Genomic DNA, 27,779 nt, shown 5'->3' with positions numbered 1-27,779 from the left:
GCCTCTAACAATTAGATACAGTTCTGGTAAAATGACCCTTACTTGACTTGAGCTGGGTCATAAGTCTGAAGATACAAAATCAATACTTTAAATAAAAAAAAAAAAGAGTCTCATTTAGAGATTACAGAATAGTCTAGTTTGAACTCTCAAGTTATGACATAGTTTAACTTATTTGTATAACCTCCAGTGCATCCAGATATTGGCAGTGGAACAGTGAGGTCAGAGTAGGTAAATCAAATTTCTAAATCAATCTGTTTCTGATTAATTTTTGAAGCACAGTTCCAGATATTCAGAGTAAGCCAAGTTCTCTGCAGCAACAAATGTTTCTGCTTCCATGGGTGTATTGAAAAAGTGGGTATGTCCACTGAAATCCAAATGCAGTTTGGCAAGCTAGAATATGGAGATGATGCTGCCTGCCAAAATTTAACCTTCGTGAAAGCTGTTCTCTGTTTTCAGTAGACCTGGAATATATGCATACAAGATCTCAGTCGCCTACACATGGAAACACAGCGGATTTCTTAAAATATTCATATTAAGTAACTTATGTGTAATAAACAGCTGTAGAGACACTTTTAAACCCTGGGTAGTTTTCTTGCTTGCAGTTTCTGTTCAGGCTGTAAGAACTGTATTATAGATGTGAGAGTAATTCAGATAATTGTTAAATGAGCAGCAAAGAACACCAAATCTCTGGGTAGATTTTTTTTTTGGGCGGGGAGGTGGTCTTGTAAAACTGTTATATAGCACCAAAAGTGTGCTAGCTGCTTTGTTATTTTGGCCTTGGAGTATAACTGGTGGGCCTAGAAACTGAATCCAGCAAGCGGACATGCTGTGTCTGACAGACAGTAGACCTGGGGGCAACCAAACTTAAAAACTTCTCTGGGAGTCCAGCCTCAGAACGTAGGCAGTGGAAGAATCCAGAGAGAAGTGCAAAGAACATACAAGATGTCTCTTGCTGAGACATCCCATTATTGGAACTGTACTGATGATAGAAACGGTGGTAGTACAAGTGTAGACTAGCCCCCAATATTCTAACTATTGTCATCTAGACCGACATTTGCACTGGTAGAGCTGTGCCAGAGTTAACGATGGGAAACTTGAGGGGAGAAAACTAATGAAGACAAGATCCAAGATTGGAGATCAAGACAAGAAGAATGAAAAAGTGCTTTCAAAGTGAGGAGAGAGATGATAAATTAGAATAAAAGTGGGAAAAGTGAGGAGACTGGACTAAAGAGAGCAAGAAAAGCAGTACACCTCTACCCCCATAGAACACGACCCGATAACACAAATTCGGATATGATGCAGTAAAGCAGCAGAAGCCCTAGGCCCTTTAAAGTGCTACCTAAGCCCCACTGCTTTACCACGTTATATCTGAATTCATGTGGAGTCCTGGGCCCTTTAAATCCCCGCCCAAGCTCCAGCAGTGATTTAAAGGGCCCAGGGCTCCCCACAGCAGCTGGAGCACCGGGCCCTTTAAATCTCCACCAGGGCTCTGGCAGCCGGTCTCGAGCAGTGATTTAAAGGGCCAGAGGCTCCAGCCACTGCGTGGAGTCCCAGGCCCTTTAAACCCCCACCCAAGCCCCGCTGCTGGAGCTCCGGCAGGGATTTTAAGGGACCAGGGTTCCACACAGTGGCTGGAGCACCGGGCCTGTTAAATCACCACCGGGGAAGCTGGTCCTGTCCGCCACAGCATACCGGACCAAACCCGATATAACGCAGTCTCACCTATAAGGCAGTGAGATTGTTTGGCTCCCGAGGATTGTGTTATATCGGGGTAGAGGTGTATGACAGGTCTTGTTTCTTCATTATATTGCATTTTCCTAACAGATATGATCGAGCCCTAAAACAGTAGCAAGCACAAGCAAGCTGATGTGGCCCTTGATGCACACACTTTCTCTAAATGCATCCAGTGTAGAAGATTTATTCTTCTAGATTAACACTTCAAACCACAGAGTGAGGAAGGTGTTCAACACACTGAATTCTGGTGGACACTTTCACCCTGTGTCTCTGCTATTGAAAATCACCTTTGACCCCTAAATGCCAGCCAAAGGCCCACTTAATTTAGGCACCCTTAATTTAGACCCTCCTCCTCAATGGAAAGTTGAATGGTAAAGCCACCGACTTTAAGTTGCTGAGCTACATTGGGAGGGAAGTGTTTTTCATAGATTATAGAGAAAGGAGTGACTGTTCTGATCTAGTCTGATTTCCTGTACAACCAAGGTCATAGGACCTCTCTGAATTAATTCCTGTTTTCTCAGAGCAGGTTTCCTTTCTAGTGGTCTGACCGGAGTACAGTTCCCTCAGGCTGGGTATTGATACGGGAAACCCAATCTGGATCGCTATCCAGCAACAGCAGAAACAGGAGAAAAAACTGAGTACCAAATTACACGCACACAGTTTCCAAGACTGCAGGCCACACATGATTTAGAATAGGAACTCTTCCCCACTGAGTATATTTGAGTTGTGCAGAGAACTTCTCATGTAACACAAAACTAGAATGTGGTGATGGTTTACACTTAATCTACTGTGGCAATGGCACTACATATATGTCATGACTAAAGTCAGTGCCAAATGACATTGTAGCTGTACAATGAACTACCTGAAGAAACTGACAGTAAATATAATTATATGTAAAAACTAAGCAGACAATGTATGGTGACTGAAGGTCACAACTATGGATATCCTGAATTCCATAGAATCCCTGGTTCAAACACTGGTGTCCTCCTTGGAATGATGCTATTATGTATAGACTTACACGAGGCCCTTCAAAATGTCCTCCTTTTGTTACCCACATACACACTATTCAACTCAACTGTCCAGATTGAAATACCGCAGAATGATGGATGAAGGACAGTTGGTATCTGAGAAGGACATCAGATTTTTAAGCCACAAAGACTGTGACAGATGCCAATCTAAGCAGCTATGGAGAACCTCCAAAAGGAAGATGTATACAGGGAACCTCTTCAGGAGATGGGAGAAGATGGCATACATTGGCCAGAACTCCAGAGGAGTATGAAATGGCCTTGGAGTACAGCTGTTCCCACATTGCATAACAACGGTATCCCAATAATGATGGATGATACATCTACCATACTTTAACTCAAAAAAGCCTGGAGTAACCACTTCTTCAACCCTACAGCAAAAAGCTGCTCTCTTGAGAAAAGTCTCTCGTTGCTTCATGTCTTCTACATAGAGGGGAAGCTCAATCTCAAGACAGTTTGGCTCGAACAGGTGATTGATCAAGCCAAAAGGAGTCTCCATGCCAAAGTGGTCAGACTTCTAGTCAACTTTTGGCAATGCAACAATTGATTTAGCTATAATGTTCAGGTTCTTCTAAAAAAGACAGGACCAAAAGAAAACGGTAACAGATGCTCTCTCCCAGAGTTGTCCAAAATCTCTTATAAATATCCTGAAGATCAGGAAGGAGAGTAATGTTGATCGCCCCGTGCTGACTGAGGAGATTCTAATTCTGACCTAAAGAAATTGGCAACTTGACTTTGCATGCAGGAATTGTGCTCCCTTGCTATCTCTCTCTCTCTCTCTCCCCCACAGGGTCTGATCCTGCATCATGGCTGCATGCTGACCCAGCTGCTTGGTATTTGAAAGGAGAAAGTTCAAATGAAGAAGGACTTAGCAAACTCATCACCTAACAAGCATCTGTAAAGAAGTTGTTCCACAACGCTTTCTCTTGGACCTGGCCGATGATCCTGATGTTTGGTAAGGTACATAATGTAGTCTCAAGTAAGTCCAATGTCAGACATACCCTGGAATTCCTGCAAGACAATCTGACAACAAATATTAAACTTTGTACCTTTAAAGTGAAAGCTTTATCCACCATACTGTTGACAACTGTCAGAAGAGGATAAATCTCGCTATACCTAGACATGAAGAAGTTCCCTGTGGGAGGTGGAGTCTCCAATCAATCCTCCTTTGGTGCATACAACACAACCCTGAGGCTTGTCTACTCTCTTCTCAGGGTGTCTCCCATGAGTAGCACAAAGTGAAATGAAAATGGATGAAAAACATGCTCCCATTCTAAGTGACATTTAGCCCGGAACAGACACCCTTGAAGGGGACTCTTTTCAGGACCAGCGCTGCAAACTCTTGTGCTGGAGGTGGTTCTCAAGATGCTATATTTTAATATTGAGGGGAAATTGGTGAAAATGGATATCCACTTCCTTGAAGCACATCAAATCTTGCTCCAGGAAATGCACTCCACCACCAATGCACAACTTCCAGTTCTAAGCTATGCTGTCATGGCTCATCACCATCACAAACCATTTGGAATGGCATCTTACATTAGAGAAAGGTTGTCCATTGTCACTGAATTCACATCTATTCATAACATCAATCCTGAGACATCAGTCTGGCTACTTTTCCAAGTAACTTTCATCATAATCATGATTTCATCCAGAAGGTGTCAGACTCAGGGTTCTGTTCATAGATTTATAGTACTGACACTTCATAAAGAGGGAGTAGTGCTCAGAACTAATTTAGCCTTCATTCCAAAGCTGAACATCTTTATACAAGAGTTAATGCTGAATTTATTCTCTGAAACTATTACATCACTCAAAAAGTCTCTGCTGTATGCTAAGGGTATGTCTACACTACCCACCAAATCGGCGGGTAGTGATCGATCTATCGGGGATTGATGTATTGTGTCTCATCTAGACACGATACGATCCCCGAACATGCTCCTCGTCGACTCTGGAACTTCACCAGAGTGAGAGGTGGAAGCAGAGTCGACAGGGGCACAGCAGCCTTCGATCCCGCACCCCGAGGACGCGAAGTAAGTCTGTCTAAGTCGATCTAAGATACGTCGATTTCAGCTACGCTATTCCGGTAGCTGAAGTTGCATCTCTTAGATCGATTTTCTCCCTCTCCTCTTCCCCGCCCCTCCGTGTAGACCAGGCCTAAATGTTCACAGGGTTCTCAAGATCCATATAGAACACACACAGACTTGCCGAAGTGTCCTGTACAATCCAACAGCCAAAAGCAAGAAGCCTCAAGGGTTTTCAGTTTCAAGATGAATCAAATGGAGCACATTGGAAGCCTGTAAAACAAGACATCTGACTCCCTGCTTCAAAGTCAGAGCCATGGCAACTATCTGTGTGGAAAGACTTTATGCATTATGTGAGGAAACATGAAAGGAAGATGTTTTGTGCTTTGTCCATGCTTTTCACAAAACAAAGATTTGCAACATAGGTATGTGTGTGTGTGTGTGTGATGCTGTTTTGGGAAGAAAAGTGCTACAGTCTGTGGAACCTCAGTGATCAGAGAGACCAATTGTAAATAGTAATGCATAATGTATAGAGATTTGTTTTTCTTATCTAACACTTGCCTCTCTGGCTATAAACTGCTGATAAAATCCTATCATAAAGGATCTGTACACGTTCCTGCACAGAACACATGAAAATTTATTCCTGCTTACCTGCACATTTCCTCTCTTTCTTGTAGGAAGGTTCACAAATCTGCCTCATCTTACATAACTTCTTATAATGTGGGACAATATTGGTAGAACCAAGAGGAAGAGGACACATGCTTTGACAATTTTTTTTGTAAAAACAATTTTTAGTATCTCTAATCTCTTCCACACTGCTGCTTATAAGAGTAACTTGTTTCATAATGGCTGGGTTGTCAGTAATTGGGTCACTGCTGCTCTGTTGCTGACTGTTGCTTGTCTCTAAACAGCAAGCAAGTTGAAGACCCATTGCAGAGGAGCCAATTTTTTTTTTAGCTAACGATGGAGGCAGAAAACTATGGTAAGTGCACAAATCTTTTTGTTCTTGTATGATGTTAATTGGGTTCAATTTCTAAAAAGCTACATACATCTTATTGTTTTCAAGCCACTATTTTGTGGCGCTCCTTGTTCCATTTATCTTGGTTACATTGATTAGAATGTTTTCTACCATAGGCTCCTTGTTTAATATTGCAAAAGTCGCTAATGCCATAACTTTCAAAAGTGTCTACTCCTTTTGTGTGCCCCACTCCCATTCTCACACATGACTTTGAGATGGTGCTGAGTGTCTGGAGCTCCCATTGGCTTCAGTGCTAGATGTACTGATTAAACTGATTTAAAATGTACTATTTTTGAAAGGTTCATGATTGTGGGTATGGTATTTGGTGCTTCAAGTCCTCGTACAGATACTTAGCACACAATTTGACATTTAGAACTATTGTAACTACTGTTCTGCACTAAATTTTAAGGGTTTCTTTTACAGAAGAAAACCTTTCTAAACAGATGTCAGACTACACTTGTTAGATGTGTTGAATTACTGGATAAGGTGACTGTACACAGAGATGCTTTCTTTTCCATGAAAGCTGTAAAACAAGAAAGCACTCTAACTGGATCTGTAAATAGATTGTCTGATGTCTGTTTTCATTGGTGAAGTATCTTTGCTTCTAGTGTCCTTAATGAAATTCAGCAGCTGCTAATGGGATTATATAGTTCAGCTTCTAATGTGTGAATACAGTGATTTTTTTTCGTTTTAAAGATGCAAGTGTTTTTGCTTTTTAAACTTATTTTATTAACCACAATTTCTAAATAGCCATTTCTACTCTTTTAAAAAGTTGGATATTGCTGGATATGAGCAGAAACAGTATGTGCTAATGTGATCATGAGCCATATCAGGCTGTGACATCGTATTCTAGAAAACACATTGTGCCAGTACTGAATTGCAGTCACTTACTGAAAAGGTTGTCTAAAGGTATAAATCTCATAGCCTTGTATCAGTATAATGTAAATCATCTCTCTGATTAGACTGAAATTTGCATTTTACTAACTCTTATGGACGAATGACAGATTCAGAGACATAATTAGCTGACCTTTTACCCTGATATGTTGCTCTAGTTTCTTGTCCTTGCTTTGGTAGGAATAACTTTCCTTTCTTTTTTCTGAGAGGGCAGTTGGCGGTCTTTCATGTTTAGGGTTGAGTTGGTATGGGAAGCCTGTTGGAGTGGACGGACTGTCCACAGCAAAGGCAGCCAATGTATGCCAATATTTTGTTTTTGTTGTCAGTTGAATGGTAAGCTGGTTGAGTATCCTATGGCAAAGTCTTCCAAAAGCCTAGCTTGTGTTTTGTATAGTGTTTGACACTTCCTTCTTGATCCAGGGGATCATTACTTGAGGTGGTAACAGAATTGGGTCCCTTTGTATGTCATGCGAAGAGCAAACTGGAAAAAATGTGGATTGCAAACCTTCTGATATCCTAAAACGATAGTTTATGGGAGATCTGCAGTGAACAATGAGGATTATATGATTGTGTTAGAGAGGAGGTGAATCAGGGAACTTCTTGGGAACTTTCCTAACTTTTTGTGCTAAGTGCTCCCTCAAAGGTCACTTTGTGTGGATTATGAACATCTTTCTGAACCTGATTTAAGTCATTTTAGCCCTGAAATTACCTCTAAATGCTGTGTGAGAACAAATTGCTACCTTTTGTTTTAAAGCTATTGTCATGCTTATGAAAAGTGCCACTTCAGCAGCTCTGGAGAACAAAATTCTCCATCTTCAGAATGAGCAGCTGCTGGGCAGAATTTTCTGCATTGTAGAGGATGAGTATAGGTTAGCTACTGTGCCTCTTGGATTTGAGTCTTGGCCTCTGCTAAGACTGCTAACAATGGTGATAATTGTGGCGACCACTTATTTATTGTATGTCCTCTTATCCTAGTCTCCAGTAATTCCAGTGCAGCATGCTGTAGCCCTGTCCTACCAAGAGGCAAAACTGTCAGTCATGGGAGACTCTAAATATCCATTCCCCACTCTTCATCTTAGGGTTATTTTTCTCCCTCATTAAAGCTGGAGAGGTGGAGTCCTCGGTCTTCTGTTCCAACAAATTGCAACTTTCATTTTCCTTTTTCCCTCTTATTAGATTCACTAAGAGGAAAAGGAGGATGGGATTGGGAGTGGAAGGGAAAGGGAGGGGACAAAAGAGAAACAAAGATGAGAAGTCCACTGTGGAAACTACACTTAGTCTACAGACTTGCTACTTCCCACATGCATCCGACAAAGTGGGTATTCACCTACGAAAGCTCGTGCTCCAATACGTCTGTCAGTCTATAAGGTGCCACAGGACTCTTTGCTCCTTTTACAGACTTCCTACTGATACCTTCTTTCAATGCCTCCTTCAATTTGTATGCCAGTATAGTGACTTTAAATTAGTGCATTGTTGACCCTTTGATATAACCCAGCAGTTGGGTCCTGGTAAGAACTTTGGAACTGCAGCACTAATCAAAAAATCCTCCGTAAAGGAAGTACCTGTCTGCATCCCTACAACCCTTGACAGGCTTCTTTGCTTGCTCAGGAGGTCAATATAATGAAGTAGTTGGATAGGTTAGTTGCATCAAGTAATGGCTTTTGAATACTAGCTGGATGCTCTCAATTCTAGCCAGGAAGAGCATGAAACAGAGTTGCATTAGTCGTTTGATTGTCCTGCAGTGCTTCTGAGATGTTCTGATGTTGTGAAATGGACCAAACTGAGAGAGGAAGATGTTGTATTATCAGGCCTAAATCCATGGTATGGTATTTGATACCTTAAAATGCTTTCTTGGGTGCAGGTTTCTTAACTGAGAAGTAGCTCAATTAATTGTTTTAATAGGACATGCCAGATTCTGGAGGTGAATGGAATCATTCCATTTTAACAAGATGACTCATAGTCCAGAATAGTACAGCAATATGTGATTTAGCAATTACTATGGTGGAGAAGACGTGATTTTTTTTTCCAGCTGCTTCCATTGCTATGGCATCAGCTCACAAAAATTCCTTGTGCCAAAGCTTGTCTCTGTCTGCTCTTATCTTCCACAGTTAACACTTGGTTTCTTCCTTTCTGCTTCTTGGGTGAAGCTGGGAATTTGTTGTCCATGACTGGTGGTTCTTTGCTGCATGCTGTGTAGCAGGCAGAACTGCTGGAGAAGATGACAAATAGAATTACAGTGTAACAGACATCTGCTAAGAATACTAGACCAACTTATTTTATGTGAGCAATCAAAATATGAGTTGATAACTTTCTACCACTAATGTCTTGGATTCAGTTCAGTAGCCACATGATTAAAACAGCACCTGGCTTTAAGAGTTGACCATTAGACTGGCTTTTTCAAAAGTTGCTATTCAAGTAAGTTTTGCAGCACTGAAAGAGTTAAATTGAAATGTCCTATTCAGGATTATAATTTTATTTATTTGTTTGCCTGAGCTTGGGGTACTACAAATACTATCATGATGAGAACTATGTATTGTTTAATTTCCTTAACATAAATAAACCAATCTTTAGCAGTTCACTAGATGTTGAAGGGTTGATTGCTAATTAAATAAATAGATTTGCCAAAGCATATGTAGGAAGAGTTGTAACTGACACAGTATTTTATTAAATATTTCAGTTACCTCTGCCTCCCACTGCCAAAACTTTCAGTCCATGAAAATATTAAGTGTCTCAGTCTCATTTAAAAAAATTCTCTCTTGTTTTATGTTGCCATCATGTGGGCTTGTTCTATTGTATGTGTTCAAAAGCAGGCAGGAGGAAAAGGGAGGGTGGGGGCAGGGAGGCAGAACTGGAGCCAAATTAGGACTTTTTAATTTCTGTACTTGAATAAACACTACCAGAGTCAAGGAGATATATCTTATATAGGCTGTTTATTTAAGTAACTAAAATATATACATCTTTGATCTAATGTATGGTATGCTCTTTAGTGGTAACTCTTTCTTTTTTGCTACAAGTCCCTTGTTATCAAGTATCAGTTCTCTGAAACTGTCATATCAGTGATATTGCTGTCTCTGTAAACAGAGTATATATGAGCTGGCTCCATGGGTCTGTTTGTGCAGAGAATTAGTTGGGAGACTCCCTTCCAACAGAGGAAATGAGCTGATGAGTATAAGCTCTTGCTCAAGATTGTTCACATCTACAGAAGCTGTATTCTCTACAGGGGAAAAAAGGACTTGGAATCTTGCCACAATGTGTCTGATGTTAATGAGTGGGAGAAGCCACATGTTCTTTGCCTGCTTCAGCACTAATCTGCTAATTTGGTGAAGGAGTGAGAAAACTAAAAAAAAAAAGTGAAATTTGATTAATGATAAATTAGATGTATCGCTGTTAAAACAGACCTGAGTTGTGAAAAGTACTGTCCCTGCATGCATGCTAAAACCGAACTAGAGAATTCACCTGAACCCTTTACATTGGGAGGGAGTAGATAAAATGGGACTAGGATCTAAGCCTCCCTTTTCTTTCAGCTGAAATAGCACTTACTTGTGTCCCTTAACAACCGTTGTTGTACACAGATGAATAACTTGATCTTTTAGTCAATCAGATACCATGGTGATGGATATCATAGAAATACTTGTAAAGAAACTTTAATTAGAATGTCTGATCAGGAGAATAAGAGTATGTACTGGAGAGTTATTAATTCAAAATCGTTTTACAGATATATCATTTTAACTCTTAGTAACTTGTAAACATTCTCTCAATTTCAAGTTTGAAACTTCCAAGAAATTTTTGTATTTGTTGCTTATTAGATCTTGCTTGTTGGAAGCCTGAGGTTTTTCAGTAGCAGTTTAGAACAGAAACACTTTTGCTGAGCTTATCACTAAAATGAAGCTCTTAAAAGTCCAAAGCTCTGATAAAATATTAAATAATCTTTCCTTCAAAGTGCAGTTTCAAACCTTATTAAAGTGACTCTATCGACTTAAAAATCGCTCCTGTCTTAAAATGTTTACTTGTTGTTAAACATATGATCTTATAAATGAAATATTAGATAAATGTTTCTGTATTTTTTCATCTTGTTTGCTTTGTATCTTTGATAGTACTTTATTTTATTTTTACTGTCCATTTCACTTTGTCCTATTAGGACAAATATTAGATATTTGTCTATTAGAGTCTTTCAGGAAGCAACACGGGGACTGGAAACAGGTGTATTACTTGAATCTACTTGTAACTTTTTAACAGATGAGATTTCAAGCTGACAGTGTCACTTTCGTAAGTGTCTCTATCTAGAAGAATTAAGTCAGTGGGAAAGAGTTGCATCCCTGACATCACTCCCCAGCTGTTCTGTCTCACGAGTGGTGCAGTGTTGAAGTGCAACCACACCACAAGCTTTATAGGCTTGGCTGTGGCAAAATGGCAGGCATTCAAAAGCCTAGCTAGTTTGGTTAGTGTGTGTAGTACAGTGTTAATAGCATCTGAGGGTGGGGGCTAGATAGTGAGGAGAAGAGTGGGAATAACTGGCCTAATCCTTCCAAGAACTTTAATTTAAAGGTAAACTGCTAAAATTATTTTAAGGAATAAAATTGAGTAGCTGTAAACCTGCACATATTATCTGTTATTAAACAGCTAATGCACTTGTTTTGTTTAAATGCTTGAAAAAATCTTTTTTTCTTTGCTCACCTGTCAGTTTATTCAGAGTTTGGTCTGTCCTGAAACATTTGCTTTACATCACCACAACCTGCCTCAAAACATATCTGTGCGTTCAGGGTTTGCAGTGTTGTTATCTCTAGGGTAAGTTTGGAATGCTACTGGCTTTTGCCAATCTTAAAAGAAAAGCTGCCGTTTTAAATTCTAAGACTAAACAAGTCAGCACTAATTTTGTTACTGATGCAAGGTCTTCAGCAGTTTTTTTTAATAAGCTTTGCCATTTACCTTTTATAGAAGCTAGAATTCCTTTATTACTGTCTAATAAAAGATCTTTGAGCTCAACGATACAGAATAGTCTATACAGCAAAAAAAAGTGGATTGCACGTTAACTAGTCCATTACCACCTTTTGATTCACATACTCTAGATACTAGTAATGTTCTTAGTACTTTCTGAAGAGAGGTTTGACAGACTGAAGTTGCATGATGTGCACCTCAGACTCTTCAATATGCAGAAGGAATGCTTAAACTTTCAAGAGTTTATTTTTGTTACATATTTTGAATACATCAAAAGCCATTTCAGATTTTTTTTATAGCGGTGGGCAGGACGTGCAGTACTTAGCCAAATGTTTGTAGAGGACATATGATAGACACAAGTGTCTGGATATGGCAAATTTGAGATCCTCAAAGAAAAGTTAGACAGGGGGGAAACTTGAGTTTCAAGAGTCCTTGTTCATTTAGGAACAAGACTGAAAAACCAGCAATTCCAGTTTGCAATCTCAAAACATGAGTTAACCTAGGTAAACATGACAAAGATTAACAGTTCTATGGCATAATAAGAAATAGAGATGTGCAAAAGTTTCACAATTAATCCCCAAACAAGGTGTAAGTCCCTTGTGGACCTTTTACTATACTGCATTCAGTCGTGTTTGTCAACAGAAATTCTGTCTTCTTTCCTAACTTTGTGAGCAAGCACCTTGGATGGACTCTTTTGAGAACATCTTGTTCGCACTAGGCATGCTCAGACACTTAATACAAGCCTTAGCATAGTTATTCCCATACAGGACACTTATACTTGGTTATGGCAGCATAACAGCCTGTGAATTATCTGAATATCAGTGAACACTAGGGGCTATTGAGTTTCAGTTTGGGGTACATATGGCCCAGCCTGGCTGGGTTCCTCTCTTTCATCAGGTCCCTAGGGTGCTGTTAGTCCCATCTCCTCCTCTATAGAATAGTATGAGAAGGTGAGATTGAACAACCATGGAATCTTCTGGGTGATGGTCATTTGTCCCTTCTGATTTCTCTCCCACTCCTGTTTCTGAATTAGCAGGATCCAGTTTGATCCACGTGTTTCTTTTACTTCATTTTAGATTGTAGAGATGCTCCAGACTGAATTTCTCTGTATTTATATGGTTTGGTTTATAGGTTCTATCTATGTTGCCTCTCAAAAAAGTAAAGCAGAACTTAGGAGTCATGAAAATATGCACAATAAATACACCAATGAGGTATATTTGAAACTCCAGGGCATTGAAACTCTTGGCTTTCGCACAACCCTAAATATGAAACTAAATATTCTTAGACATTTGCCCGAAGAGACCTCTTTCCTATTTATACAAAATCTAGCCTTGACATTGATAAATCATTAATGCTTTTCATTTTCCAAGTCCTTCACCAGCACAAATGAATTCTCACAATATCACTACATTTTTTACACCTGGCAAGAGAAGATAAGTGTATAGCCCCGGGGAAGTCAGCAAGTTAGTGTTGGAGCTCTGTCTAATCTAGTTCTTTATATGGCTACTATCACTGTGATATAGGAGCCATGTTTAGAACTCAAAAGTTCATGGCCCTCATTCTTGTCATTAGACAAACCATACGTTAACATACAGTATCTGCCACTTTGATTACCTGAATATTGTTTGACATCATAAATGACACCTTTTATCTGAAATTGATAAACACCTTGCATGCTTTTAGGCTTTGCTGTAGTTCAGCTAGAAACCTTTAGCCTGTATTTTTGAGTCACTGACCAGTTATCTTTATTTGGTGTGTACTGTTCTATTACTCTCTTAACTCATACTTTTATTTTTGAGGAAGATTTTCTATTTATAAATAAATAAACAAAACCCATACACACAGTGTGAACGACTGAATCTGCAAATTCTTGCAAAAATTGACCAATTAACTATAGATTAAGCATTTTGTTTTGTTTTTAATGTGTGCATTAAAGTTGTAGGTAGGCCATATAATCTTTGTAAGTGCCCTGTGAAACAGACCGAATATAGTTATTTTAGGTTGTAAGATAAGAGCCATATAGTCATAAGAAACTACTAACAATAGACTATATGCAGCAAAATATTTTGCTGCATTTTGCCTGGCTGAATTGTAATGATAGTTGTATAGAGTGTTTGCATGCCCATTTGAGTGAGTTAACTGAAGCTAAGCTCTGCTACTGGAACTTTCCAAGTGCACTGATACTATCTTAACCCGAAAGTCCTGTCAAGCCATTTCCTGCAACTCTTCTGGAAAACCAGGGGCATGTGGGAAACAGAGCTGCTACAACAGTTGGTATGTGCCCATCTGAATAATGCAATGCTTTTCAGAGGGAAGCTATGTTTAGTTATCATTGTAAACACCCGCAGGCAAGTAACAGTGTAATCTGAGGAGCTTCAGAGGATATTTGTGAAAGAAAAGTTGCTTCAAAAACATTTGGGACTTTGTGCAGCCGGGGAGGGGAACAGGGGAAGAGGAGTGTAATAGGTTGTCACAGTGAAGAGATCTATGATAACCAGTGAGGGGGAGAAAAGGATACTTTACCCAGAAGTGAGCCCTAATGCTGATTCCTGATGCCTTTGATAATGGTGGAGGAGGAGGAGGATGGAATGAAACTTGAGCTATCTAACTAGCTTTGTTTTTTAAAAAAATATTTCCCTTTAACATCTAGAAAATGTGCAAATCCTTTTCACACGATTTTGAAGTGCAGACCTTAAGGAAATTAATCTATTCCTCCAAGAGTTTAACTTTCTAATTGATTGTAGGCTCCTGACTTGTGCCAAACCTATTATATTTGTGCATGCTAAGAAATAGATAAAAAGCCTTACTAATCAGTTAAGGGGCGACAAATAGCAATTTTTTAGGTTGTACTGACACCTGGTGGTAGTCAGTGTACTAATGTTTAATACAGGTTGTTCCGCACAGATATGGGGAAATTACTTTATAAATTTTCAGCTCTTGCTCTTTCCTTCACTGAGCCAAGAAACCGTTTGGCTCTTCTGCTAGCTATCCTTCCCTACTTCAGACTCCTGCAAAGTTAATTCAGAGTGTTTGTACAAAACCTAACTATAGCTGTTCCTTTCACACAAGCTTGTGAAACCATCTGCTGAACCTTTATTTCATAACTTTGTCTAATGTAGTGGCCCTCACAGCAGTTAGTGTTAAGAGGTGTTTTATGTTTGGAGCCATTTTTTTAAGTGCTCTAAAATCCACAAACTAGTGAAACTGGCCTGAAAACGAGCATGCCAGATTAGAGTATGAAATAGTTTGTGCTATAAATTTAGGATTACTTGGTCAAAAGTTTCCTACAGGCCCAACTCCAAAATGTCCTGTTTTTAAAATGACTGATGCATGTCATTGGCACGCAGTGCTGGGATTCATGTGTGGAGCAGAGAATAACCATGCTGATTTCATGATGGTTACACAGTGTAGTTAAGTCAGCCTGGGTCCCGTAGACTGCTGTGATACATCTCCTTGCCCCTCCCAGTATGAACTACTCCCAGACATCTGCATGCTTCTAGAAAGTGGGTGCACAGCTACCTGGGGGTGCTTCCCAGGGCTGTGGAGGCACATGAGGCATTCTGGAGTCTCCATTTCCCCTTCCCCTCTTCCCACAGAAGTAGAAGAAGCCCTGAGCTCCTTCTCTAATCAGGGGAAGAGATTCTGGCCTTTCTCATAACCACTTAAGGAGCCAAGGGGTGTGCAGAACTCCCTGTCCCCAACTAGGTCCCGATGTGAAGCAAAAACTCAGCAGCTCCTCACTGACGCTACCTCCACCTGGAAGATAAACTCCTTACCCTGTCAGCTACCAGGTTCACTCCTTAGCTTGATCCTTCCACTCCTGCCCAGAATGTGGAGGGGGCAGGGTGGAGCTGGTGGGTGGGAAGATGTGACCAGGAAGCCACATCATGCCCCCAGCCCAGGATGCCTCCTAGTCGTACCTTCCTCAGTACTACCACTTTCTCATTTTTTTCCAAAGGCAGCAGCTCAGTAACAAAAGTCTCTGTTAATGGGGAATTAGGGTTGCTTAGCAATACCATGCACCCTTCCAGAGGCTGGCAGCCAAAAGCAGACCTATCTGAGAACCAAAAAAACCACTTGGCCACACAATAAAAGCATTAGAAGAAAAGAGGAAATGCCGTTAAGATCGTGCTTCCCACCCAGCCCAAAAGCCTTAATGGTGCCTCTGAGGGTGTGATCATATACACTGAGAGTACACTGCACCCACACCCATCCCTAACAGCACCTGCCATTTTCTCTGTGCGTGTGTATAACTCCAAATCTGCACTCTTATTTATATACTTCAAGAGACCCTCACCCTGGTCCCAAGACACACCATTGATCTAAGGGGTGCTAGCAAGGTGTTTGGAAACATCTACCTGGATGTTAGGACTATGTCAGGACTAAGGTAACGCCATCTCCCAGAGGGACTCCTTAGAGCAGGGAACAGATTTGAAATACTTCAGGGTTTCCTTGAGACTGTTGCTCTTCGCTCTCCCTGCTGACCTCTAAATGTCTTGGGGAGGGCTACAGCACTGAATCTGCCTGATAGAGGTGATCACTTGCCTCTACTCTATTCTACCATCCATACACCTATGGCAGAGATGAGGGGTTTTGTTTGTTTTTTTTTTGGGGGGGGGGGACTTGAAAGTGGGCAAGCTGTCAACTTCACAGATTTTAATGGGGAGCTTTTCCATTCATAAAATACAGCATGCGGGAGCTTAAAGTCTAAGTATGCTGCTTCTGCCAGTGCCAGGCTATCCAAATGATTCAGTGCCTCCCCTTTCCATTTGAATGGGAAGCAGAAGTGTCGGTGGGGTATGCCAGGGAGTGTAAGGGAGCATGCAAATGAATTGTGATATCAAATAGTTGTTAGAATGTTGCATATATCAGTTGTGTATGTACTTGGGTAATATACATTTGTCCCCATGTTTGAAAGATGAGGCCTAAATTCCCTCAGATACCTGATTTAAATTCCCACTATCAGGATACAGTTTGGCCCAAAGATTAGGAAAAACTGCTGTGCGTATTAATATACTATGCTTTGGGTTATTAAATATACCAAACATGTAACAGAGTTGTGAAAACATTGTGTAAGTGTGCACTTAACTTTAGATTTTTCCAATGACTTAACTTACCTAAAAGAGAGGAAGAAGCAGAGACTAGGATTTCTTTGAAGTGCTTCCCTTTAATGCTTAATGTGGAATAAAAGCTCATGAAAGACCACAATCTCTTTAGATACAGGCTTTCTGTATCTTGCAAATTGGGGTCTGTGCTGGGTGGGCGTGGTTCACTGATTTGATTTAGTTTTGCTTTCTGCAAATCACTCTGTAGTCTTTCTCTCTGATTCAAATCTAGTGACGGATAGTGGGTTGGTGGGGTGAATGGAAGGGTAAACTTAATGAGAACAGACAGTTTGGGGCTAACCCAGGCTCAGGCCCACTGGTACTGTGCTACTTTAAGTACTGAGGAACAAGCTTTTCTTCCAGCAGCCTATCTTCACCCTCCCCACTTCCCCAGACCTTAATTTCTTCTGCTAAACTGTAGTCCTGTACAGTTGCTGCCCCACTTTAACCCCAGTAGGTCCAGCCGTGTCAGTACTAGGAATTCCTACATCTGCTGCTCTTTGAGTTCACCATGTGGTCATACTGGGCATTGAGGCATCCTGGATAACACTGCATAGGTTATAGTGAAGTAAAACACTGAATTCAAACAGCAGTTGGCCTGGATAGTGACCTTTTTGAAGGTCCTAGGTCTTGACATCTCTGCTCCCTCCCCCATGAAAGCACACAGATACTCTGCTAATTCACAGTTTTAGCATGTGAGGCCCCAAGATGTAGATTAATAAATCTGCCCTTAATTTCTTCCCTCCCCCTGAGTGCTATCTTGAAAATACTGTGTATTTCTTGACTCTTCCAGAAGCACGTTAGTGAGACTTAAAAATTAATCTTTCTATCTCTAGACACTTGTTCATTATTTACATTTTAAAACATTTACATTCTGGTGCATTGATATCCAGAATTCCAAGATACCATACATTTTCCTTTATTTCTCACTTCTACGCCAGTTGGTGAAACGCTGAAAGAATGGGCATTTCTGAGAATCTGGATCTCTTTCTGACAGTGGAGGTGGACTTAAGCTCCAAAATAGAGGACTCTTCATTGAAAATGGCCTGCCACCCTTCCTTTCCAGTTAAAATGGGGACTATTGTTTCAGGTGTCCCAGCTGATTCCAGCTTTGTAGTATTTCTGTAAGTTTTATGAGACAGTCTCTCTATTAGCTGGAGCCATCACCCTTAGGGGCTTTATAGGTCAAAAGCAACACCTTTAAACATCACTCTGAAGCCAAATGAAAGTGTGCGTATCACAGAGCATGGTAGTGTAGTGTTGCACAGCACTTATATGCGACTTATAAGCAACATCTGCAATCTCTAAAATTTCAAGGAGGACTTAAAGGTGTGCAGTCCTAGATAGCATCCACTGCAGTAATTGAACTTTGGGGTGAGATTGTTATGAATAATAGCGGTGAACTCTGCATCTAAAAGGAAAGGTTGCAGTATTCTTATCAGACAGATGGCAGAGAAATACCCTCAGCTACTGTTGCTACCTGGACATCTAGTAGTAGATGAGGAGCCAACATACACCTCCATTTTGCAAACCTGTCTAACAAATGGTAGTCATGCTACTTCAGTTAGGAGGGCTGATATAATCTCTATTATTTCTCCTTTGTCTCCCACCCAGCCCACAAACCTTACCTTCATTTTCAAAGGTATTAGATGAAATATCTGATATGCCGGGGTAAACACTGATTATAATAAAACCAAAATTAATGGCATACCCTACAGGAAGTAATAGCTGCTTTTTCCAATAGAGTACCCATTCCCTTGCCGTCCGTCTCAATCAACTCCTATGCTATGGTAATATAAAGAAGACTGAAGGTTGAAGAGAGGGGTGGTAAATAGATAGAAAAGTAATAAAAATACAAAACATACGCTCGGTGCAATCATTTCACTGCTACTCTGTCATCTACCTGTTGTCTCTTGTCACTTGTGTTGATTGTAAGCTCTTTGAAATGGATAATTGAGGTCTGAAAAATTTGATTGTGATAAATGTGGGGTCGCTTTATAGCGGGGTTACGAAAATTTACCATTTCAAGCAGGTCAGTTTAAGTCTTGTGTTTAAAAAAAAAAAAAAAAAAAAGTTATCCCAGCGTGTTTTAAACACAAAAGTAGTAATTTAATTACATGTACATGAAAGAAACGTGAAATTGACTATACTAATCGTTGTGCAGCGTGCAAAGTCAATGTGGCTAAATGACTCCATAATTTTAAATTTCATCACTTCTCAAAAAAGCTATCTAGTGTGGTCTGCTTATTTGCCGTAGACTGTTCACTTCTAGCAAAGTCAAGAATGCTTCTGAGTTGGAGGATTTTGACGCTATCCATGTCTTGAGTTTCAGCCACCTCAAACTGGCTTCTAGGTGCTTTACTGCCTCAGACACTTTTGGTGGGGGAGTTGAGGTGCCATCATCATTGTCCTCGTCATTAGCACCACTGGTTTTGGGCTCTGGTGGTGCAACTTCATTCTTCCTGCTGACATTTGCAACAATTTTGTCATCTGAGATGTGTTCATAAATGGGGCAAATGTCATCTGCTAAAAACCAGTTGATGACAGTGCTCATATTCTCTGAGTGCTTCTTTGGCTAAACGTACGTCGTTTTCAGTGAATCTTGTAAATTCAGGCTCGTTGTCGTTACCATCATCGTGTGTAGATGATGGAAAAGCTGGACCCTTTATCCAGCATCGTTCAATGCAAGATGCAGAGATAGCATCCCAGGCTTTCCCACCGAGGTCACAGACTTCTTTCAAATTGAGTGATGCCAGTGATGCGTCAATGGAGGAGTTGTCATCCGCTTGATCATTTTTCAACAATAGTTTTGCTTAAATACCGATATGATGTCTTGGTCCAGTGGCTGGATTTCTGATGTTGTGTTCTTTGGGAGATAAGAGACTTTAATCTTGCCGTCACGACTGACAAGTTTTTCCGCTAGTGGGTAGGCAAGGCAATTATCCAACTTTTTCCTGATGCTTGAGTTTTCACAAATGAGCCCGAATGGCTGGCATGAAAGTTTTATGGAACCAATCTTTAAATATGGAGCTATTCATCCATGCATTCTTGCTGTTGATGTATTCAAAGAGAAGGGCCCTCATATCACCATGACAAAAACATCTGGGAGACCTCGCTTTTCCAATCATCAGAAGTCTGACTTTTTGGCTGCCAGATTTGTTGACACAAAACAAGAGAGTGACTTGGTCTTTCCTCTGCTTAAAGCCTTCTCGTTTGTGACTATTAGTCCTGGTTGCGAGGATGCAATCGGGTAATATTTTAAAGCATAACCAGTCTTGTTACAGTTGTAAACTTGATCGGCTGTTCAGCAACCTTCCTCCAGCAACTTTTTAAGCTCAGTTGGATAGGAATCAGCAGCCTCTTTATCAGCTGGGTGGATTTCCCCAGACACAAGAACTTGGCTTATAGTGTGACTTTTCTTGAATCTGTCCAGCCAGCCATTACTCGCCTTAAATTTGGATTCATTACCATTGATAAGGCAATTAAATTTCTCTGCTTGAGCTTTCAGAATAGGGCCAGAAATGGGAACTCCTTCTGAATGAGCCTGGACAAACCATTGGTACAAGCTGAATCTAGGCTTTCGTCATTAGCAAACTTGACCTTTTTACGCTGTAAACCAGTTTCCTCTTCAAGAATGCAGGGTAAGCTAGAGAGCGTTTTTTCCACCCTCGCAGAGTGGACTCGCTAATTTCTAGATCTATAGCAAGCTGAGTTTGTTGTCTGCCCTTCTTTAGTTGATCCAGGGCGTACAATTTCTCTTAGGCAGAAAACGACTTGTGTTTGCGAACTGGTGTATCCATAATGGTAAAGTTTTTTTTTAATATAGGAAATTAATAACAGGTTCATAAGCAAACACCATACACATGTACAACCTGAGAACTAAGTGCAATGGGTTTGCAATGGCCACGAGTCACTTTATCCTATAAGACCGGAAGAACGCAGTTTATTTATAAATGTCTTTAAAAAAAAAGTATTCCAGCAAAATGCGAACAGTATTACGGCCTTAAAGGGGAGCCAATTTATGATTGCACTGTATCCGAATTCGCGTTATCGTGAGGTTTGACTGTAATAGATAAATGTTTCTGATGGGATGCTATAAGGTAGCCATCCCAACTTTGAAAACTATTTTCCATATAGAATTCACTACTAGGGCTGTCAGTTAATCACAGTTAACTCATGCAATTAACTAAAAAAAAATTAATCGCTATTAAAAACATTAATAGTGTAATTAATCATGATTAAACAGTAGAATACCAATTGATTTTTATTAAATATTTTGGATGTTTTTCTACATTTTCAAATATATTGATTTCAATTACAATGCAGAATACAAAGTGTACAGAATTGAATGTCTCCTGCTCTGTGTTTTACCTGCATTCTGCCATATATTTCATGTTATAACAATCTCTGATGGTGACCCAGCATGTTGTTCATTTTAAGAACACTTTCACTGCAGATTTGACAAAATGCAAAGAAGGTACTAATCTGAGATTTCTAAAGATAGCTACAGCACTCGACCCAAGATCTGAAGTGCCTTCCAAAATTTGAGGGACCAAGTGTAGAGCATGCTTTCAGAAGTCTTAAAAGAGCAACACTCCCATGCGGAATCTACAGAACCCAAACCGTCAAAAAAGAAAATCAAGCTTCTGCTGGTGACATCTGACTCAGATGATGAAAATGAACATGCATTGGTCTGCACTGCTTTGGATTGTTATCCAGCAGAGCCCGTCATCAGCATGGACACATGTCCTCTGGAATGGTGGTTGAAGCTGAAGGGACATATGAATCTTTAGTGCCTGTTCTCACTTTCAGGTGACATTGTAAACAAGAAGTGGGCAGCATTATCTCTTGTAACTTGTTTGTCTGAGTGATTGGCTGAACAAGAATTAGGACTGAGTGGACTCATAGGCTCTAAAGTTTTACATTGTTTTATTTTTGAATGCAGTTATTTTTTGTACATAATTGTACATTTGTGAGTTCAACTGTCATGATAAAGAGATTGCACTACAGTACTTGTATTAGGTGAATTGAAGAAATTTTTTTTACAGTGCAAATATTTATAATAAAAAATATAAAGTGTGCACTGTATACTGTGTTGTAATTGAAATCAATATATTTGAAAATGTGGAAACCATCCAAAAATATTTATATAAATGATAGTATATTATTGTTTAACAGCGTGATTAATCGCTTGACAGCCCTATTCACGATGGCTATGTGAAAATATTCATAACGGAGCTGTCAGACTATATCTATTGAGGTAATGTCATGATAGGTAATCTGATGGATTTGGGGTTTTTTCTTTGTTTGGTCGGAGCCCTTGGAAGAACTAACAACATTGTCCTCTAAAGTTAATAATGAAATCCCATCAGAGATGTATCAACAAAAGGGTTGTGTTCAAACTACCATGGGAATCTTCAGCTGAATTTCCTGACTTCTTTCTTTCTCTGTTTAATAGAAGTGTGGTCCCTTCTGACAAACATATTGACAATTTAATTTGGAGAAGTCTCATCTTTTTACCTAGCAACCGATTACACATTTTATTCCCTTTCTTCTTTCCTTTTTCTGAGCTTATGTCTATTTATTTTCTCATTTAACTTGTATCTGGTCCAGCACCAGGCCATCCTGCCTCTTGAAAGGTTGCTGACACTCCCAAAGATTGGCTTCCCAGCTGGGAATCAATGGTTTCTGTTTTCACCGAGTGTCTCTGACAGGCACCCAACCTCTGACCTTATTAAATAATTAAAATGAAATTTTTAAGAATTGATATATTCTGAGTTCAAAATTGAAAAGTTGCATGGTAGCTTATTTAAAATTCGTGTTGTTAGTTGATAATTAGAGATGCCTTACTCTTCATGGAGAGCCTAAGATGAGCAGTAAACCTTTAATTCTTTACGTACCTCCACGTTTGCCAGCTGACTGCAAGTGTGGCACCTAATCCCATCTGGAGGCCGTTCACCTGGCCTTGTGGACGTGATCTAAATGTTGGACATGGTCTAAATGTTCAAGTCCCTTTGAACTTTTCAGATTTGCACAATTTTGTGACCCTTCTACTTATGCCAAAGCATCAGTCTGCTACTTTATAGCCACTTTCTCTCTCTCTCTCTCGATGATGTAGTCACCTCTGTCTTAACTGGGGTCACGAGTTCTAAAAATGAGTGGGAAAATCAGGCTGCCAAATAACTGGCCAGATTTTTCAAAAGTGATGCAATTGATGATATAGGAGTTATGCATGAATGGTAAACTCTGGTCCAAATAAAACGTAGTTCATGCCCTTATGCTGATGCTTCAAATTTCATCCAGTCTTCTCTGCTATAAGTGAACAGCTTGATTAGAACAGTGCCAGAGCCAGTCCTGGAATGAGTTCAAACCTTTTGTTGATTAAGCAGAGTACTGTAAAGCCCTCTCTTGCCTCTTCAGCAACGAGCTAATTTTTCTCTTCTGCAGGTTAATTTAATCTGAATCCATAAAATTCCCCATATTGCATCTCTTTGGTAGTAGCAGTGTTTTGAGTATGAATGAATACTCTTTATTTTTACATCATCTAGCACACAGTGGGTGCTTCCAGAAATAAAACATTAAAGATAATGTAGTATGGCCTGTTCTGCCACTTCATATGTGCACTACAGGCCTTGATGGCAAACAAGACTTAACGCTACATATTTTTCCCATCCTGCTTCCCGGCAAGTAGGCCGAGTACTTAGACTCACTGGGTGGCTATTTCTAGTAGATAAAGTTGTTTTCCACATTCCTGTAACCCATCTAGTTCGTTCGTTCTTTTTTTTTATTACTATTAATTAAAAACTTTGAATCCTGTTTGGACAGTGTATTGTGTTCTGTATTTTCCTTTTGTTAGCATGCTTTTATGCACTCTAATTAAAATGGTGAAATATCTTCTGTCTGCAGGCACAACTTCGTCCGAAGTTGAGCTGGCATGAAGTCTTGAAACACAACTGTCAAACTGATGGTGGATATCCTCTGAAGATGCCAAGCTAAATGTTCTTGTGGACTTTCCTCTACTATTCCTCCCCTGTCACACACCAAGAAAGAAGGACAAATCTTGAAATTTTTTTTTAAAGTGTAAGAATTTTGTGGTATAAAAATGTAGTGGATATTTTTCTTCCTTTGACTTGATGTCTATGTATTTCCTGCAGTTTTAGTTATGAAGTCTGTACTTGGCCAGCTGATTTGTGATTCATTCTTGAGAGCTCTGAGTGGCAGGTACTGTAAACATCCTACACTCTCAGCTGTGGAAAGTAAGGAAGCTGGGAGAAGGCTGTTTACTCTCTCTGCCTTGGAAAGCAGCTGGAGGGAAGAGGATGGAGAGTATTGCAAGTTCAAATATGTCTCTACTGTGATCGTGTTGATTGTGCTTCTGAAAACTTGCATTTTGTATTTTACATTTTGGTGTCAGTATACAAGTAATGGAATTATGTAGTGATGTGAAATTTTAATGAGAAAGGAACATAAAAGGAAGGGGGTGTTATTAATATGCTTCTGTGGCATTGCTGGTATGAGAGAGTGCTGAGTGGTAGCAATTAAAATGGTATGGCACTTACAATCTGATGTGTGGGGGGTTTGTGGGTTTTTTTTTAATGGTTATTTTTTAAAATAGAATGATTCCAAGACAGTAATATAATGAAAATTAAAAGTACTAGTGTAGCCATCCTCTAGTGCAGCGGTTTTCAAGCCAAAGTGGGGCAGTCCTGGGGGCAGCTCCACCCTCCCTCTCCTCCTCTTCCTTCTCTTCCCTCCAACCCCCTTCAGGCCCCACCCTCTGGCCAGGTTCTAGGTGGGAAGCCAGATCCAGGCAGTGCAGGGTAGCTGCTCCTTTGGCTGGGGGTGTCATGGAGCAGGCAGCTGTGGCATTCCCCATTCTGCTGCTGGTGCCCAGGGTTGTGGCTGCTCCTCAGCTCCCAGCCCCATTGGACTGCTCACACAGCTGGTCAGAGCTGCCCAGATGGCTCTGGGTCCAGCAGAGCCCTCAGGGAGCCACTGGAACACAGCCCTAGATGGGTGGGTGGCCTGCTGTGGAGGGTGGAGGTGGCGCTCATGCATATGCCCAAGAATTCCCCCCCTGGCCCGGAGCCCCAAGTTCACTCCCCGCTGGGCCCTGGAGTTTTTCTAGCAGGTTGAGGGAGGCTTCAGAAGAAAAAGGTTGAGAACCCCTGTTCTAGTGTTCAAAAATGAATAAGGCTCCCAAAAATCATGACTTTTTTTTTCCAAAAAGCAGCAAGGAGTCCTGTGGCACCTTGTAGACTAACAGACGTATTGGAGCATGAGCTTTTATTCACCCACGAAAGCTTATGCTCTAATACGTATGTTAGTCTATAAGGTACCACAAGACTCTTAGCACTTCGGCAGCGGCAGGGAGGGGGCTGTTTTCACTCGCTCTGGGTTTTCGGCGGCAGGTCCTTCACCTGGAGCGAGTGAAGACGTGCGCTCACACACGCACCCACAGACTCCACTGCTGAAGTGCCGCTGAAGACCCGGTAGGGAACCGCGTGCTGAGTACAAGCCCCACGTGCCTGTCTCTTCTCCCCCCACATCTGACCCCAACCCACATCCAGCCCCTGACTGCCCCCCTCAGAACCCGCAACTCATCAACCCCCCCCACTCCTTGTCCCCTGACCACCCCCTCCAAGACCCCTCACCCTAACTGACCCCCCAGGACCCCACTCCCTATCCAACTCGCCCTGCTCCTTGTCCCCTGACTGCCCCGATCCCATCCACCACCACCCTGACAAACCCCTGGAACTCCCATGCCTACCCAACCCCCCTGTCCCCTGACCACCACCCCAGAACCTCTGCCCCCTCCAACTGTTCCCTGCCCCTTATCCAACCCCTCGCCCGAGCCTAGCCCCCTTACCATGCTGCTCAAAGTGGTAGAGCTGCCCAGACCATTGGCGCTGGCATCACAGCGTGCTGGGGCTCTGCAAGGGGGGGAGGGACCGGGGGAGCCTCCCCAGCTGGGAACTCAGGTGGGCCAGATGGGACGGTCCCGCGGCCCAGATGTGGTCCACGTGCCTGCCCCTTTAATAACCAGTTCTACACTGGCTTCTAAATTTAACAACCGGTTCTTGTGAACTGGCTCCAGCTCAACACTGCAGTTACCCCTCTGATACTTTTTTTTCCAAAAGAACTTAGGGTACCTTTTGTTTTCTATTTAAGGAGCCTTTAGGGTTCACTTTTGAGCCCTCATGGTCGTGGAGCTTGAACTTTTTAAAAAAAAAACGGGAAGTTAAGATTTTTGTCAGGATCTCACTAAAGGTATTGAACAAATACCAGTGTTTGCTACCTCACAACCCACCCCCATCCTTTCCTTTTTCCATCATTGACCACACCCTAGATTGCAGAGGTGGACACTTATGGCTTTTTGGTATTTTGAAATGCATTTAAAGTTAGATTGACTTGAATTTCGCTTCCTGTTCTGGGTGTCTGCCTACCGGTTTGTGTTTTAGGTACATGTTACAATAAAAACACATGTACTGAGTATATTTATCTCTCCACTGCCTCTGCTGCCTCCCCTGCTCCACTCTCCTCACTTCATCACAACCTCTCAGACATTTTATGTTTAATTTTATATTTAGTAAAGCTAAAATGGGAGTCTTGTTTATCCAGCCCCAGCTGTCCCTGATGGGAGATGTAAGGTAGTCTTAGGATTCTGCTGCATCATGAAGAATTTCTTGGCGGCAGCTCAGGGGTTACTCCCCCACCCCTGTGAAATATTTCCTTCTGTCCCAGCTTCGGCAAGTGCCATTGCTCTGCTCCAGAAGAGCTGCAGTCTGCTCTCTGTCAGGATTGAGATCATGCCAGCAGGATATTGGATTTGGAGAAACAATGCCTTCAGCTTCTTCTAAATTTAAAATGATAAAGTCTTTGCCCTTGGCTAAAGCAGAAAGCGGAAGAAATATGGGGGGGGAGAAGTGTTGGCAGGCCAGAGTCCAAAGAAGAGTATAACCTCGAGGGCAAGTGACCCAGACAAAAAGTAAGTTTCAGTAGAAAGAGTATAAGCTAAAATAGTATGTTCAACTTTTAAAAATAAGACTCAGTCAATGTAGAGACATGGGACTGATCAGTATTGACACTCACAATTTAAATTGCTTGTTTCCTCAAGCACCTGCTGCAGGACTCAGGAAATCGTATGAGCATGTAGGATATCCTAATGCATGTGGTATTATAAAAATAACTATATTTAAGTGACTACTCCAGGTATAATATAGATTCAGCTGTCACCATTCTCTGCTATATGAATGTATTTTTGTGGCTTATACTGTAAACTATTTTTTGTATCATAATCCCCAATTTACAGAAGGGGAAACTGAGGCACAAGGAGTTCAGTGACTCGCCCAAGGCCACCCAGGGGGATAGTGGTAGAGCTAGGAATAGAAAGCAGCTCCTGAGTCCTAATTTGGTGCTCCACTGGGCAATACTGACCCTCAAATTTGATTCCTTTGAAACTCAGATTTGCCTTAAAAAGCCTCTAGACCCAAGCACTTTGGTTTCTGTCTCAGACGGAAGAACTTCACTAGTGCTACAGCCAGAGATGTATCCATTCAGGGTGAGACACTGAGTATTATCTTACTCTTCCAGAAGCTATAGTCATTTCAGGGAGACTACTGACAGAATAAAGACTCAGTGCAAGTAACAGAGGCAGAATCTGGCCATAAAAAGCTAGTGTTTTAAGTTTGACCTTTCTCCAAGAGGGGCACAGTCATTGCTTCTAGGCATGTTACATTCTGAATAGCAGATGAAATCCTTATTTAATAAAGGGAAAAAAATTAAGAGTTTTTTGCATATTAGTATTACTGGTATTCTAACATTCTCTGTGCTAATAACAATTAGGATTGACACAAAGACTTGGATACATTTGTCCTGGAAAAAGGCATTTCAATTAATATTGCCTACTTATCTCAGTTGTTACTCATGCTTATTGAAAAGACAGGCCTTCTCACTGTCTAGTGCCTCTTTTAGCTACACTTCACAGATTTGAAAAACAGAGACACTTGACGGTTTGGTAATCAGGGTCTTCCAGCAGTTTCACCCTCTG

The 27,779-nt window shown here is 41.0% G+C and overlaps 1 protein-coding gene across 5 annotated transcripts in view; it reads left to right on the top strand.

Annotated features, from left to right (window-relative positions):
• Positions 1 to 27,779, top strand: part of LOC115648315 — a 94,560-nt gene that overhangs the window by 27,990 nt on the left and 38,791 nt on the right. Inside the window, exons 5-6 of one of the 5 annotated variants that reach the window (XR_003999519.1) lie at positions 23,636 to 23,809; positions 25,141 to 25,301. The exons of 3 other annotated variants lie outside the window; for them this stretch is intronic. The gene's annotated coding sequence lies outside the window, so the exon portion shown is untranslated. Of the gene's footprint in view, positions 1 to 23,635; positions 25,302 to 27,779 lie in introns of those variants that run through there. One more of the 5 variants, XM_030555698.1, reaches the window with a different exon arrangement.

Source organism: Gopherus evgoodei, chromosome 3 (assembly GCF_007399415.2).
Source record: "Gopherus evgoodei ecotype Sinaloan lineage chromosome 3, rGopEvg1_v1.p, whole genome shotgun sequence".
Taxonomy (NCBI): Eukaryota; Metazoa; Chordata; order Testudines; family Testudinidae; genus Gopherus; species Gopherus evgoodei.
The sequence above is the reverse complement of the archived record's forward strand: the minus strand, read 5'-3'. Positions and strand labels throughout refer to the sequence as shown.